This window comes from Dasypus novemcinctus, chromosome X (assembly GCF_030445035.2).
Source record: "Dasypus novemcinctus isolate mDasNov1 chromosome X, mDasNov1.1.hap2, whole genome shotgun sequence".
NCBI lineage: Eukaryota > Metazoa > Chordata > Mammalia > Cingulata > Dasypodidae > Dasypus > Dasypus novemcinctus.
In genome coordinates this window covers 74335577-74343012 of record NC_080704.1, presented here as the reverse complement: position 1 = coordinate 74343012, position 7436 = coordinate 74335577, and the positions used below count along the sequence as shown (strand labels likewise).

Sequence of the window (7436 nt, the reverse complement as noted above, 5' to 3'; positions counted from 1 at the left end):
AAATTCACAAATGCCAAGACAGTAGGAAGAGATGGGGTCAGAGGGGAATTAAGAGACCTGGTGGACATCTCTGGACCACAGATGACAATATATATTAATCTTATTCAAGTTCAAAGTCCTGCACCTCAGTTCCATAACTCATAGTAAATGTCAGTTAAATAGACAATAGACAATGGCTCTATGCAAGACACTCCAAGAAGATTCAGAATCAGTGGGAGAGACAACACATCCAGTTTGATATGTGCTATTACAGGGAAAACTACAGGTGGCTATGAGAGTCTCCATTGAGGTGGTGGAAGACTAATCCAGGACAGATGGTAAGGTGAATGTAGTGTTAGGGATAGGATGGTGAACAATAGACAAAATTGTCTGACTTCCTGGAGCTTACATTTCAGTAGAGGGTGACAGAAAATAAACACAAAAACCTAAAACTTTTATGAAAATAACTTGAAAAAAATAAGACATTGGGGGAACATGCAGAAGAAATTGTAACATACACAAAAGATAGATCTTACAACAGTGGAAGTCACAATCCAAAAAACTTCTTGTTTGGCTTTGTTTTGGGGGAGGTTTTGGATTACAGAAATTTTACAACTATGTCAGGGGAGGTCCACTGGTGCAGGGTGTTGGTGGTGGGGGGATGTGTAGGGAAGGATGCACTTGTGGCATGCCTCTTTGGAATATGAATGTGTAAATGTGGTTATGGAGTTTTATCTCAGTGGGTGGAAATCCATACAATAACCAACAAAATATTAAAGTTTCATCCTGGGGAGTCCTGCTACATTCTCAAATAGAGTGGTAAGAATCTCTAAAGTATATAGGCAATGTCTAGCAGGAGAGGACAGACCAAAATGCCAGCCACTTGAACTTAATGCCTGTGTACTTATGAACCTTATTCTTATAAAATTGAAACATAGTGTAGTAATATATTGCCTAAGAGTTATCTCCTGAAACCTCCTTTTTACTCAGATGTGGCCTCTCTCTAAGCCAACCCAGAATAAAATCTCACTGTTTCCCCCCCACCTTACCCCCAGCATGGGACATCCTGGGGATGGGCCTGCCTGGCATTGAGGGATTACCACCAAGCATTAACCAGTGTTGCATTTGGAAAAAGACATAGAACAAAAGGGGGAAATATTACCTGCAAATGAGTTTTTATGGCTAAGAGATTTCAAAGTGAGTTAGATCATTCCAGAGGCTACTCTAATGCATGTTGCTGGAGGATCTCACTGACTGCCACAGTAAGTAATGCCTCAAGCAGAGGTGCTCCTGAAGGCTCTAGAGACATATGGGCACTATAGGCAGGGCAGACCACCCCAGGAAATTGGCACCTCATTGGTGGGCCTTACCTTGGAGTATAAGACAACCTATCACTCCAAAGTATCAGAGTTAGATCCATTTATAATTTTCCTACACATGGATTTTCTACCTCTTTTATTTTAACCTATAATTAGCACTATACCCATTGAATATATGTCCCAGAAACTTAAATCTTTTGGCTGTTCATATGCCGGTTAAGCCCTGAATCTCAGCAGTGTTGTAACACCTACTATCCAGTTCATCAGACTCACCCAGGACAACTAGAAAAAGGATGAGGATGGACAATACCCATAGGAAAAGAGAGTGTCTGCATCTGCAAGCAAGACAACTCCACCTATATGGGATCTAGGCCCCTGTCAATCAGAGGCAGAGTGGGCATCACCATCCCAGGATGGGGAGAGTGCTTCTGTGGACCAAAGTAGCCTTATTGTTTTTCTAGTAATGGAAGAATTGTAACATTGATGTAGAGACAGTGGTCACCAGAGGTTCTGAGCAGAGGCAAAGGGAAGAATAGGTTAAGCTTGGGACATTTTTGAGACATTGGAATTGTTCTGCATGATGTTGCAATGATGGATACCAGCCATTACATATTTTATCAAAACCTATAAAATTGAGCAATGCAAAGTGTAAAACATAATGTAAATTATAGACCATGATTAGTAGTAATGCTCCAATATTTGTTCATCAATTGTAACAAGTACCACACTTGTATCATTTTGTCAATGAAGAAAAGTGCCAAAGGTGGAGGGGATGGGGTATATGGGAATTTCGATGTAACTTTTATGTAATCTGAAACTTCTTTAAAAATAAAGAAAAAAGAGATAACAAGGCATAAAACAAATTCTATGGAGGAAAAAAAGCAGAGAAAGAAATTGGGTGTGTGGGTGATTGGGGTTGTGGTTTTAAATAGGGTGGTAAGGTAAGGCATGACTGAGAAAGTGAAATTTGAATAAAAACCCCAAAAAAGTTAGAAAATGATTCATGTGGGTCTCTCAGGGAAGAGTTACAGGAAGAGTGAGAAGAAAGTACACATATCCTGAGGTGGGACCACACTTGTGTGTCCAAGATATATTACTTATTACAAGATGAAAAATCAGGTCTCAGTAATAGCACTTGTGAAAATGACATAGGAATTTTAATTGACAGTGATTCCCTTGGGTAAAACATGGGATATAACTTCCACAAGAGATAAGACAGTGATAGGGTAGATTCATACAGGTATAATGTGCAGAATGATGAAGTTTATCAACCTGCTCTAGTCTACATTGGTCAGACATCCCTTTTTTCACCTTAGGGTTCATGGACCTTATTCTTATTAAGCTCCTACCATGTGTCATGGACTAAACTTTGACCTCTCCCCAGGATTGCCTCATCAAATCCTTACAACAACGTAGTGCGGTAGTTATTTTACCTTATTTTTACAGATAAGGAGACTGAAACTCAGAGAGATTAGCCAAGACCACTGTGTCTTCTTCATGTCTGGATTCTCCCTATGCATTGCACAGAGCAGTGGGAAATGGTTGGGTTATAATTCCCAAATACACTGAATGTTACTACTGATTTTGTTAAGTATGATGACAGCATTATGGCTATGTTTAAAATGCAATATTTTTCCTTTGAAATGTATTCTGAAATATTAATGGATGAAATAGGATGTCTTGGATTTGCTTTAAAATACTCCAGAAAAAAATCCTATGAGAAGGTGACATCACAGGGAAAATGAAACAAGAATAGGCAAAAGATTGATGGGTACATGAGAGTTTATTATTTTCTTCCCACTACTTTTTATATGCTAGGAATTTTCCATAAAAGGAAGTTAAAAATAAATTTTCTCTTAACACTGAGTTATGGTTACTAAAGCACCATACATTATTTGTGGAGAGAGAGAAGAGAGAATCATTTTAACAGTCTTATAAAGAAAGTTCTAAATACAGGATTTGTGACATAAGTGAATAAAGGAAGAAGGCACTAAGACCTTTGTCAAACTCTAAAGCTTCACTGCTAATCAAGTAGCAACTAGTCCCTTGTGACTGTTAAGCCATTGAAAGGTGATTATTCCAAATTAACATGTGATGTAAGTGTAAAATACTCACTGGATTTCAAAGACTTACTATGAAGAAATGAATAAAATATCTCACTAATAATTTAAATATGAGGGGACTTAAAAATTATTGACAGGTTGGATGTGTCACGATGATGGGAGCAAGTGTTGCTGTGGGGGGAGTGGGGGGTGGGGGCTGTGGGGTTAAATGGGACCTCATATTTTTTGAATGTAATTTTTAAAAATAAATAAATAATTTTAAAAAATTATTGACAGGTTGATTATATGAATATAATCAATACTTATACTTAGATACAATGGGCTAATACTTAGATACAATGGGTAAAATAAAATATAGTATTAAAATTAATTTCTGCTGTTATTTCTTACTCTTTTAATGTGGTCACTAGAAAATTGAAAATTATATGAAAGTCTAACATATTTCCATTGGTTAGTGCTGAAATACCATCAAATACTTTATTTCAAAGGCAGCATTTACTGTGGATTTCAAACTCTGTTATTTATTCATTTATTCTAATGCTAAAAAGAAATACACATTGAGTGCTGTGTTACTCAGTCAAAGGGGTGCTGATGCAAAGTGCCAGAAATCTGTTGGCTTTTTATAAAGGGTATTTATTTGGGGTAAAAGTTTACAGTTACCAGGCCCTAAAGAGTCCAACTCAAGGTTGGTTTCTCACCAAAGTCATTTGTCAAGTGTTGAAGCAAGATGGTAGCCAATCTCTGGGAGGATTCAGTTTTCCCCTCTCTCAGCTACAAGCTGGCATGGGTCTTGTCTCTCTTCCCAGTGCAGCAGGATCAAAGTTCTCTCCTCTTCTGTGTCATGACAATATTTTCTCTTCCCATGTATCTTCTTCTGTGTTTCTGTGTGAGCGTCCATTTATATCACCCACCAAGGGGGCAGGGATTCAACCGTGAGTTACACCCTACTGATATGGTTGAATCAAATCCCTAGTCTTAGCATAATTTAATCAATGACATCTGAGCTGAATTTAATACAATCAAAGGGGATGACAGCCAGAGGAACAGACCAGTTTACAAACAATCTCTTTTTGGAATTCATAAATAATCTCAAATTATTTAACTTCTGAGCCTTAATTTTCTCATCAATAAAACTCCATGGCTCAAACTCTTGAAGGCCTTGTACATACAATAGTTCATCAAATCTAAGATGCTATGGATTGAAATATAATAACACCAATATTTTCACCACTAAGAAAGAAAATACACTACAATTAGACTATAACACCCTGCTAAGATACCATTGACTTCAAGATGCTTTCCAATTTCAGAGGTGTCAAAATCTGAAAAACTGATTACATTTTGCCTGCCATTGATTTACAAATATTTGTTGAAATAGTAAAAGTCTGTCTTCTCAGTTGTACTGTGAGCTAGGCAAGGACAGATTCTAAGTCACCTTTCTCTCCCCAAAACAGGGTCTGGCATAGAGTAGGCACTCAAGTCACCAAAGTTTATTGAATTGATATGACTCCCTTCTTCTTTACTTGCTCTTTGTCAGGCTCTGGGAAGGCAGAGGTGATGCACACTAGGCTTCAGCCTTCTAGGAATGCCCAGCCTAGAAATCTTAGTAATACTAATACTAAATAATACTAATACTAATCCCAATCCCAATGCCAATCACAATCATAATATCAATACCAACACAAATACTAAAATTAATAAGATAATTATAGCTACCTTTCATTGAGATCGTACTATGTGAAACCATTTTAGCATGGTATATTGTTCTTTGTCTCTTTACATTTAGCCTTTCTGGGTCTTTATATGTAAAGTGAATTTCTTATAGAGAACATATAGTTGGGTTTAGTTGAGTCTGACAATCTCTGTGGTCTACTTGTTTAGACCATCCACATTTAAGGTGATCATTGATCCATTTGTATTACTATCTACCATATTTGCAAATGTTTTCTATTCAGTGTTCTTGTTCTTTGTTTCCATTCTTCTTCCCTTTTATCTGCCATATATATGTTATTTTTTAATAAAGCCTCTACTACAATGTTAAAGAGAGCTCATCAGAGTAGACATTCTAACTTTTCCCCCAATTTCAGAGAAGGGGCATTCAATCGTTTATCATCACATATGAGGTTTTGCTATATTTTTTTTTCAAACTTATCTGATGTTGCTGTTGTTTTTCCATTAGCAAAGGCTTTATTTGACAAAGTCTTTATGCTTGACCTCCAAATTTGGCTAACAATTTACTGGTGAGATCCATAAACTGTGGGCTGCTCTGATATTTGGACACATTTGCTGGAGTCTGGGCCACATACTGGAAATCCACTATAACTTCTGGATCCTGCTTGGCTGCAAGAACCTCTGGATCCTTAAGAACTTAACTGAGCCCAGAGATTCCTGCCATTTCAGGCATGCCTCCTCCCATTCCAGGAATTCTCCCAGGAAAGCCACATTGAAAAGGGCCATATTGAGCTCCTGATTGTTCTCTGACTTCTTCTTCCCTCTGGGCTCTCTCATGTTCTTCTCAAGTCTTCTTAATTCTTTCTATACCTTCTTTGGTCTCTTCCTCCTCATGTTTTCACTCATACTTTTTTTTATGTACTGCAATTTTCTGGGCCATCAGTTAAACTTCTTTCAGCATTGCACTAGCATCTTCATCATAATTCAGTTTGCAAGCAAGGGCAAAATTATGGGTTATTTCTTCCCAGTGGCCCATAGTCTGTACACTTTTCCTCACGATTTGCAAGGCTGAGCTGAATCAGGATTTATTTCAATGACTTCGTCATGGTCTCAGCATTTGGCTTTGGCCGCATTTGGCTTCTGTAATTTGATGAAGACACTGGCCCTCTCAACATACAAAATGGCCAAATAAGGATTGAGCTTAATGGTATCTATGAACAAGTTGATGGCTTTCTGTAGTTCACAGTCATTTAGGGTATCAATGGCGTCAATTTCTTTTTATTTGCCTGGCCCATTGTCTCCTTAGTTATCTCTACAGCTTCATCTCCCACTTCTTGAGGTGAATCAGTGCCTGGTTTAATAACATTCATTGTCAATTTCTAGATCACTTTCCTCACTTGATGGTTTGTCTGTCTTGTTGTCCTCTAAAGTCTGTTTTACTTCCATGATATTTTCTTCTCCTTTAACTTTAGGAGTAGTAGGTGGTATTTTACCACCCATGCTCTCCACACATTCCCTCAGGAAGCACATTTCCTCAGTGTACAGAATGCTCAGATCCTGCTTACAGATGTTCATGAAGACCCAAAACTCGCTCACTTTGTGGGCCTCCATGGTTTGGAGGTGACCGTAAGCAAAGGGCATGGTTGAGAAAGCTTGGGTAAGATTCCAAACTGGGGCACTACCTTGGTGTGACTGCATAGAAGGGGGCAGCTGCAGTGAGGCAAAACTTCCTTGGCCACTGGCTCCACCCACCATATCTGCTTATTTTTAAATAATTCTTATTTTTTATTTTCAAGGAAATTTAGATTACATAAATTTTACATCATAAGTATAGGGGAGAGGAAGAACCAGCAAGATGGTGGTGGTTGAAGGAGCTCCTAGAGTTAGCTACTGCTACAGGGCAGTTAGTAAATACCCAGAGCTCTCGGGAGCTAGGTGAAGCACTTGTTTGTGAGTTCCAGGAGGCCAGAAGAGCATCCTGCAACATCTTTGAAGGAATAGAAGGAAGAAACTGCCCACCTGTACAAAAGACCCATAAGTAGAGCACGCCATGCCATGGAGGTCAGTGCCCATCCTCCACTGGAGGCACAAGCCACCTTGGATACTGGTCTGTGGCTGGACTTGAAATCTCCACTTCCCAAAAATGGGGGAGGAAGAGATGGTTGGGAACTGATTTCAACTATTAATGAGTAAATTCAGTGGGCTAAATATAATCCTAAGTATAGCTAAAGTTTGAGCCTATCCAAGTCAGAAAGAGGCCAATACCTGCCACCTTAATGCTGTGCCTGGCATGAGGGGAAGAGTGGAAGACTGAAAATCGCAGTGCTGGTGGGGACCAGCTTCTTTTGATTCAGGTCAGATTGCAGCTGCAGCCTAGACCCACGTCCCACCTCCAGCAGTGGAG

The 7436-nt window shown here is 38.8% G+C and overlaps 1 pseudogene; it reads right to left on the bottom strand.

Annotated features, from left to right (window-relative positions):
- Nucleotides 1–5564: 5564 nt before the first annotated feature.
- LOC101426079 (hsc70-interacting protein pseudogene) lies at nt 5565–6643 on the bottom strand (annotated as a pseudogene).
- Between the last annotated feature and the right edge of the window lie 793 nt (nt 6644–7436).